Below are 10,520 nucleotides of genomic sequence, written 5' to 3'. Positions count from 1 at the left end.
TAAAAGGAGGCAGGATTAAGCGCCAATGGTAAGGAACAAGGTTTACGTTTCCCCCATTGGTTGTAGGACCACTGGTTTCTCCCCAACTCCAAGGGCACAATGCACAGATCACATGTCCATGCCTCTCGTCAATGTTAAGTTAATAAGTTATTTGTTTTCTGCCGTAAATAAGTGTGTCACCGCAATGTGCACATTGAAAATATCTCACGCATAGTATCCATGCCGAAGTTTATACCCCCCTGGAAATGTTGTTGAGGTTAGGGGTTAGGCCTAGTGTCTGGCGAAATAGTTGGTTCGTGTCAATGGTTAGACTAAAATCTGATTGGCTAACAGGAATGTAAGAGCACATTGGTTAAATTAATGCCTAATAACGTTGAGTTCAGCTTGAAAATTCAGTTATAGGATGGATGATGCTGTTGCAAGTCGGAATGTCGTGAGTTCTAATCTCGATCAATTAAACCTAGGATTGGTCCTTGTCCTGGTTTTCCCAGGGTTCTCCTCGTTTTCAGGTAGATGTCCAAGAAAATATGCCAGTCATCCCAGGATATAAAAATTCATCTTTTTTTTCTCAGCTGTGTAATAATACACCACTCAAGATGATGCATTAGTATGTGGTTCCTCCCTCTTCTGACAATGTAAGATACTGTAATATGCTTCCCATGATATATGCTGGTTGATTTTACGTCAGAGGAGGCAACCATAATTCGGCCCATCAACCAACTTTGAGAATGTGAGGTAAGCAGTTGCTGACCTATGGGTAGGATTGCCCCCGCAGTGGAACGTGGTAATTAACACAAATGAAATGAGTGCCCTTCCAATGCTTTTGTTCAAGCAGATCCAGTTTAAATTTCGATTTAAAGCTTTCGTGACTGCAATAATTCATCTTCTTTGGTTCTTTCAACGCCCTTGTGTTGTGGCCGAAACGTCGTGAGAATACTATTGTGTTATTTTATTTTATCAATTTATTATTTTATTCTCATTCTACGTGACTTTACCGAAAGAACCAAAGAAGAAGATCCAGTTTACTTTGGCATTTGCGTTGCAGTATTTGGGCCAGTAGGGGGCCGCCTTTTCCATGTTTACCGCACACATCAATTCGCCCATTATTGCAGGCCAATTATTGGTGGTGCATTAGTTAAAATACCGGAATGAAATAGCTTGTATTAATGATGTACAATGTGCTGAGCACATACCATTCAAGTCGTTGAAAGTATGTGTAGCACACAGCTTTTAATTAATGTGATGTGTTAATGACGCTCGGTTAATTAACCGCAGCAGAATTTAGTGAATGTGTACTACAAAGAGTTGCAATGCACATTAATACAGCAACCGGGACAAATGTCACTTGCTTTTAACTACAAATTTTATATTTGCATTAAAACATGAAAATATGAATAAAGCCTTTCATACCGTGCTTTGTATTGTATGCACATTTATGTGTTCTCATTTGTCTTCATCTCGATTGCATTTTAAATGATTTAAAATTGCCACTTCATATAGTTATGCTATTTCATATTGCCACTCTTTAAATGAAGTCAATCATTTGCAAATGACAAAACATTACAAAATACAAGCATGTTAATTTGCAATACATGAAAGGCAATCCCTTCCTAAGCCGTTTATTATGGATATAAACATGAAACATTTAAATATTCTTTAACTAGATGGGCATATTGAATACAAACAATGAGCACTTTGCTTTCAATAATATACGGTATTAAATATATTCATGTTAATAGGCAGGTAAAGATGCATCCGTCCATCCGTGATCTACGATGATCGGAATATGCGATGCTATTAATACATCTAGATTCTAGAGTTACGGAGTGAACTAAACTGCAAAAAATGTGACAGGAAAACACAAACAAGATGTCTACAGAATCGAGTTGAAGCAATTGGCGGGACCCCGGGGTCCCATCACTGCCCCGGGGTGGGAAAAACCGTGTAGCGACACGAGTCTTGTTGCCTTACCGACAACAAAACTAGTGTCTATCGATTGGTCCTCGTCGAGAGCTACTCGGGGCACTGAGTTTCGTACAAAGTTGAAAATTACATAAACACGTTAAAGTCACTGCCTGGAGGGCGGGCTCGCCTTGGCAAAGAAGCTGAGGATCGACGGCTGACCGGAGGGCGTCGTCGCCGCGCGCGACTGCGGCGGACGCCCCCCGGGGCTTGCGTTTGGCCGGTGGGGTGGCGCCCATCGTGTCGATCGCCGCCTGCTGCTGGCGCTTGTTGGCGCGAGTCTGGGCGGGCGGCGCGTTGGTGTCGGGATCACGAGTGGCGGACTGAAGAAAAATAATAATTATTGACCTGATATTTGCGGGACCCCGGGGTCCCGCCAAATGATTCAGTTGTGTTTATCTTCAGTTTATATTCAATTTATCTTCAGTATATCCCTCCATGCAAAAAGAGGACAGTCTATGTGCTCAGTGAGCAATCAGCTCGACAATTGATGTGAACGAAAGACACAAATGCACACGTTTTCACATTGAAAATAGGTAAATTTCAAAATATCACTGTCCTGGTCACAAAAGCAAAGATTGTGGGGAATAATTGCCATTTTCTGTATTTTTGAGGCATAAGCAATTAGGAAATAACACTTACTACCCAGGAACATTTTTTTTGTCACACAGTGTAATAAATGGCCACAATATTGGTGCTACTCAGGCAGTTCAGTCTGTCTTGGTGTTGACCTAGATGTCTCATTAACCTTCGAAGCGCACACTGACAAGATCACAAAGGCTTCCTCTTTTCATCTCACAAATATATCTAGGCTGTGCCCTATCCTTTCACTATCGGACACTGAGAATCTAGTTAAAGTGTTTGTTTTCTCTCATATTGACTTTTTGTAATTCATTGTTTGCTGGCATCCCCCTTAAACTGTTAAGTCGCCTCCAACACGTGCAGAATGCGGCTGCCAGGATTCTCAAGGGCATGACTGTTGCTGAATGCACGACCCCACGTGCTGCCATCTCTCTCAATTGGCTGCAGGGAATTCCTTCGCCTATATGTCCAAACAAGAGTACTTCGGTCTTCCGAGTCTGCCCTGTTGTGTGTGCCGAGGTCACGCCTCTGTACGTGACCTGGGACGTGGAATCTCTTCCACTGGACGCCTTAAGACGAAACTTATTTTAAGGGCTTTGCTATTGCTTGAATTATTTTTGGTGGTCGATGTTTTTACCTGTGAGCCCGAATGTGTGTGTTTGGTTTGGACAGCGCCAAGTGCCCTTTGACTCGCGGTGAAGTGCGCTTTGGAAGTGTAAATTATATTGTCAGGAAATTAAATATTAGAACAACTTTAAATGAACAATAATTGTCACAATATCATAACTTTTTGAAAATGGACAATTATTGTCGACGTTATATCGTATGCTCTATCGTTGTATCACCATTTAGTGGCAACACCAGTTAGTACATATTAACTTAAAACAAATATATATACAAGCAGTGCTGGAGGTTAGAATACTTGACCTGTCATTGGAAAGTTTTGAGTTCAAAATTTGACTGCCAATAAACTCAACTCTATCATCTGACTGTGGTTGATAACATGAGCAGCAACTATCTCGCAAGTCAATAGAGATTAGTGTCGAACTTGATTAGGTGCTTTCGTGACTGCAGGAATTACTCTTTGTTTTTTTCCGGTAAAGTCACGTAGAAATAATAATAAAAAATATATAATAGCATACGACGTTTCGATTGCAACACAAGCAATCATCATCAGGTACAGAAGAGCTAAATTTAAGAGAGAGAGGAAACACATAACCGCAGATATATATACAGACCTTAAGTACAGGGAATTAACACAGGCACACCAGGGGACACAGAGAGAGACGGAGCACACTAAATCAAACAGGGTTTAGCAAAATTTAGAAACTATATAAAGCAATACAGACGGTCGGTTAAACCACAATTAACGCATGGTCTGGTAGATTACACTATTTCAAAGATTGCTAAATTGTAAGTTAAGTGTGAAATTTAAGAGAGTGATAGAGCACAGACCGTAAAGAGACATATGGGGAGAGACAGGCACACAGTGAAGAAGTAAAGCCGCATCTCTGTGACGACGCCTTAAATAGACAGAGACGGTGGGGCTGGGGCTCAGAGACAATGGGACAAAAAATTATTAGCATGAAGCGAGCACATATCAAAGGACGGTGCGGGTAGAGGGCAAAAGTTGTCACATAGGGGGCTGTGGAGGCTGTACGCAGTGCCCACTCGGAGACACAAGGCACAAACACAGGCAGAGACAACACAGCGATACAAACATCAAGTCAGGACACAAAGGCAGATACACCAGCAGAGAAACACAAAGACATAGACTTCATACCTTCCCGTAAAGGTGGTTCGATCTTGATTAGGTGCTTTCGTGACTGCAGGAATTACTCTTTGTTTTTTTCGGTAAAGTCACGTAGAAATAATAATAAAAAATATATAATAGCCCCAGCCGCACCGTCTCTGTCTATTTAAGGCGTCGTCACAGAGATGCGGCTTTACTTCTTCACTGTGTGCCTGTCTCTCTCCATATGTCTCTTCACGGTCTGTGCTCTATCACTCTCTTAAATTTCACACTTAGCTTACAATTTAGCAATCTTTGAAACAGCGTAATCTACCAGACCATGCGTTAATTGTGTTTTAACCGACCGTCTGTGTTGCTTTATATAGTTTCCAAATTTTGCTAAACCCTGTTTGATTTAGTGTGCTCCGTCTCTCGCTGTGTCCCCTAATGTGTCTGTGTTAATTCCCTCTACTTAAGGTCTGTATATATATCTGCGGTTATGTGTTTCCTCTCTCTCTTAAATTTAGCTCTTCTGTACCTGATGATGATTGCTTGTATTGCAATCGAAACGTCGTACGCTATTATATATTTTTTTATTATTATTTCTACGTGACTTTACCGAAAAAAACAAAGAGAGATTAGTTTGCTTATTGTTATTTAAACAAACTGGCGCTTACCATGAGAATGTTGGTTTTCCCACTTCTGGCTATAAATTCGGCAATTCGTCTTAACAGATTTGGTAAAATAAGTAACTTTCCGTGATCAGTCAACGGGTGACAATTTACATCAGTGTTCTTCATTGCAAGGCCAGCAGGCCATTTGGTGGCCCCTGGTGGCCTGTAGTGCGGCCCCCGACAACACACAACACGTGACAACACCGCCCCCCCCCCATCATCATCGTCATCGTGCTGCTGTCAAACCCCCAATGGTTTCAAATGGTGTGGCGGTCCTCACACACCGATGATGTCTTATCGGCGAAAGTGGTCCCGCCCTCTGAAAATTAGTGAAGAACGCCAGTTTATATTCTAGACTAACTGCCCCCTACCACTACAGACTCGGATTCACCCGTGGAGGAGAATGCCACCTCACGTTTGATTTGAGCAGAAAAAAATGCGTGGATCCACATATATAGTGTTTGCAATCTCTACGCTAAGAAGGCGTCGTTGCTGTAGGTTTACGTTTAAGTCTGCCACCTTCAAGCGTCACATTTTTGTTGTTCTTGTGAAATTCAAGTCGTGTAAACGCATTCCCTGTTGTGCATCTTAGCGATGCATTGAAGTCGTAATGTTGTTTCACAACTTCCACTTGCTGCCATGCAGGTGCCAAATGCAACAACATTTCCTCCACACAAAGAATGCATTGCGGCTGGTAAGTTGAGTTCGGGGAAGGTGTTTCATTTGATGCATCCGTCAAAGCAAGTAAGCCTCCGAGCAGTGCCTCGCTTGGCTCCCCGAACCTGCTCGCTCCCTTATTGCGCTGTGAATTTAGTTTTTGTGTCTAAAATACTGGCAGCTTGGATAATAAGTGCCAAGATCCCTGAGTCCACAGGATAAACTATACTTGTGAGCATTAACTGCGTTTTCCCCCTGAGTTATAACGCGAGGATTAAATGCAAACGCGCAGTACATTCTATGTTGAATTCAAGACAGCAACTGATCCTTATGGCGGTACCCCGGGGCACCAAATAATACTAAATGGCCGAGGCAATTAAATATTTTATTTCTGGGACACTATTTTTTTTTTCCCAATGGGTGTTACTTAACCCCGCGACTGGGGTACCAATCAATCCGAAATCGGTGCGACTCCGCGATGTCGAAACACAGCGAGGACGATTGCGCCGAAACCCTGGACGCTCGCGCGCACCCTAGCGGTGCATCGTGAGTACAGCTCGTCGGGATGAGTCGATTGCCGCATCGCCGACCGTCAACAGACTAAAAATGACCGCGTCACGGACATTGTGCGAGAGCCGGGGTACTGTGGTACCATCATAAGGTTCAATTGTCTGTTACAATGGTTCTAGTGAACCGAACATATTTCAGAAGTTTATCCTACATATGGCATTGCGAGTATGTAATAATAGGAATGTAGAGTACAGCATATCTGCTCGAGGAATAATAATTCAAGCCCCCCAACGGTTAAATGTATTTTCACAATATTTTATTATTAATTAGCATCATGATAAGTTTCAGTCGCCTTTATTGGCTGCAGAAATTAAGTAAACCCATTACATACAACATTTACAGATCAAAAACATAATCTTAGAGGAGTCATTGTGTGTATGAATCATGAACTTAACATCGATATTAATCGATGCATCATTACACATGCAGAGGCTGTAATATCTCCTGTGAAAGTTGGGGATCATAACAACGTAACTTGTACGTTGTTTCGCAGTCTTCAAACATTGATTGTTCATCTGAAACTGAGTACAGGCAAACTTTGTCAGTCACTGCATCGGAGAAAGATGTAACGTTGGTAGCTGCACCTGAATCCACTTGTTCTGCTCCATCATGAACAGCGTCCCTGCTTACGGAAGAGTCACCGCTCGAAGGAGATTTAGATAACGCCCTCGACAGAGTATTTACACGGTAGACTAACATAATTTCACAGACTGAGGTAGCATACATATCGCCTGTATGTATGCTACCTCAGTTGTATGGAAAATATGCATTTATTTTAATCATTGCCGTATCATACAACACCCACATTATAATCACAACCACCTCTTCATAATCACAACCATGACCCCATTATAACTGAGCCTGAGCTCAGGGAGGCGTGTGGGGCAGGAGGGGGTGGGGGGACTTGACAATTGTCTGATAAATATACATGTTGGCCAGTTTCGGCACATTCATATAACATAATAAAGCATTGTCATTGATATTTTTGAAGTATATCTGTGATGTATATTCACAGACCTTACACACAATTTCCCAGAAATTCCCTCAAAATGATGCATTTGTAGACTCTTTGTATGTTTTCCCACTCACGTGCCCTTTGGGAGATCCAGAACGTGACAGATGGACAGACGGACACGTGTACATTATAGACATATAGATAATCGTGTGTACTCTTCAGTGGGTTCAGTGATTGGGCAGTATGGGACCTGCTCCTGCATTAATAATGAGCTACATTTGGGAGCGACTGCAGAAATGCTGGGGGAAATCATATATTTTTTTTATTTTGAAGTATATGCATTTGTATGACACACTAATGCAGGATTAATTTGTGTATATACTGTATTGTATTCATAATATGCAATCTATGATCGGCTCAATATGCCCCACTAAACCATTTTTTTTGAAATTGCAGACAGAATGCTTAGAATTGCTCGGATTCCATTACAAAAACCATCAAGAAATGCCTTGGATGGATTCCAGTGAGTATAATTATCGTGAGTGAAGGCCGAAGTTTACGTTTTGTTTTTAAATGTATACGTGAGTTGGCACATAACATCATTAATTTGGTACACATAGGAAACGTGCTACATCAACACGTTCACAGTTTGGGCGAAACTTGATTCTCAAAGTCAAGACAATTTTGTCAGTCACGTGTGTGAGAAAATACACTTATCACAACCAATTATATAAAATTATTTTAATAAAATAAACTACCTATTTGATGGAGGTATAGTTTGAGCAATGGATAATTTGAGTCAATTACACCGCATCATGTGAAATGGCCGACTACCGCGCAATATGATCGAGTGTTGAGACATCTCGGTCATGTAGCTGTATACAGTGCTGTATAACGTGGATATTTCGATTTAAAGCTTTCGTGACTGCAAGGATTCATCTTCTTTGGTTCTTTCGGTAAAGTCACGTAGAATGAGAATAAAATAATAAATTTATAAAATAAAATAACACAATAATATTCTCACGACGTGGCCGAAACGTCGTGAGAATATTATTGTGTTATTTTATTTTCTCAATTTATTATTTTATTCTCATTCTACGTGACTTTACCCAAAGAACCAAAGAAAACGTGGATATTTTTAACGCAAGGATACTTGGGGTCTGGGCTCACGCAGGACCTGTCTCTGACCCGGGGTGATATCACCTCTGGGTTGTCGGCCTGGCATTTATCACCACGAGGCACTTGTTTCAAGGCGACACCCATTTCCCAGACTCCCGCTGAGTGACACAAGGACAGCAGATGGCATTATTATTACGGTGCACATATTAAAATACAAAGGGTCTGCATCAGCCGATTTCAGAACCTTCCCGGAGTGTGTTCACAAAAATGTTGCATTTGAAAAGAAAATCTTGATTCACAAGTCCCCGTGCTATAGACAAGCCGGACAAGGTTTTTTTTTTCATGACCAGATCAATGATGTCTGTGTGATACCTGTAAAATCTTGCTCATGTCTTTCTTTAAACAAAAAACACATTCTATATAGTTTTGGCTCAAATTCATAAACCTTGCATCAGTTTGTATAGATATTATTCAAATATCAGGGCTTGATTGAAAAGCATTGGGTTATTTATAGCGCATGAATATCAAACACCAGATAACTACCACTCATAACCAAGATTGTAATACAACATACAATATTTATCAACGTATATCAATCTGCACAGAGTGAAGTACTGCATTTAAATCACCGAAAATGTTATGAAAAATTCATATCCATTGTGAAGGTGAACTATTTTTTTGTCAATGTCTGCATTTATGATCCATGTCAAAGCAGGTAATATTCACTGATTCAATATTTTTTGTTCCCACTTTTTTCTGGGCAAGTCGGTGTCAAAGCTTAGTTATGTTGTCCTTCCCCCGCACCTCCGATTAACACGGTTGCCTACATACGATGGGAGAGAAGTTCAAGACACATCACATACAAAGCTAGAAAGTGCACAAAGAGGCGGGGAGATGTGCATGCTTGAAAGTGGACGGAAACAGGAGCACGTGGGTTCGAAGGCATGCAAGTTAAGCCCTTCATCATATTGAGGGTTAATAAAAGTGAAAAGGGCTGGGCAGTGACGCACGTCGATGAAAGGGATGGCAGCCAGTGGTCGATTCCACTGACCGAGTGGCAGCCAAAGGAGCTAACTCGCATAAGAGGAAGTCCACCATGGAGATGGAGTGATACGATCAGATCATGTTCAACTGCTAGATGCATTGTTATATTGCAGGATAATGCGAGATGGCAGCTTGGGATGGCCTTTATTCGGCAGGCGATTGATCATGGCTGATGATGATTATGAAGTGAAACATTTTAAATGTTATTGAAGAATAATCACCTCTGCCGTTCACATTACTCTCGTGTGTATTGTATTAAATACTGTACTGGGAGTTAACAGATTGTTTACAGACTGTAAAAAGCTGCAATGTTTAACACTTTTACCGACAGTGCACCTACATTTCAAATTGTGATTATTAAGAGTGGCTTCCTAGACCTTAATATTTTTTTTAAGTTGTTAACCCCTTATCCAATGAGGCTTGCGGCCAAAGTCATAAGATCAGTCACAGTGTCATTGTGCTAATTTGGGTATTAATGCATAGCTTTAACCGAGGTGACCTTGTCTTACCAAGCTGGCTCAATTACGTGCGCCTGCAGGTGGCTGGCATGAGATTAAATTGCTTCTGATGAATTGTTCGCTGCTTCTGGACTAAGAAAAGATGTACCGGCTGAATTGTGCAGCAACAGAAAAAAACACACATGAACATAACATGCACAATAAACACAGTGCTTTAATGGAGAGAAAAAAACGGCAATTTTCTCTACATTATTGTTCCACAGCATTCAACATTGTACCTCTTTTTGGAAATTCAATTAGACAGTGCTCAACCCTGTAAGCATTTCATTTGTAATGTCTATTTTTTTTTCTCCACGGAATAATTAATGCAGCGCTTTGCATACCATTGCTTTGATTGATTTTGTCAAACAAATTCTGTTCATTGTTGGCAGGACCATAACCAGATGGGCTTTGATTTGTAACACGTTGCCAATGTGCAATATGAATTTCTCTAAATTAATGCCGTGCACTTGTGTACACAACGACCGTTTATTTATTTATTTTAACAAGGGCCGTGGGGAATAGAAATACCTTTGGGCATGTTCCAGGAGCTCTATAGCGTGCAGAATTGCTCGGTGCACATGCAATGAATAATCCATTTGTATTTCAGCATGAATTCTGTGACCTTAAAAAGCTTGACCAAGATAAAAAGATATTCAATATTGCCATTGCTGGTGTTATTGTCTCCACCTGCATGCCAAGCCTGCCTGTGAACCAATCTGAAAAGG

Source organism: Petromyzon marinus, chromosome 10, assembly GCF_048934315.1.
Source record: "Petromyzon marinus isolate PM22_M1 ecotype Great Lakes invasive population chromosome 10, UKy_Petmar_22M1.pri1.0, whole genome shotgun sequence".
Taxonomy (NCBI): Eukaryota; Metazoa; Chordata; class Hyperoartia; order Petromyzontiformes; family Petromyzontidae; genus Petromyzon; species Petromyzon marinus.
This window is presented reverse-complemented; position numbering follows the sequence as displayed.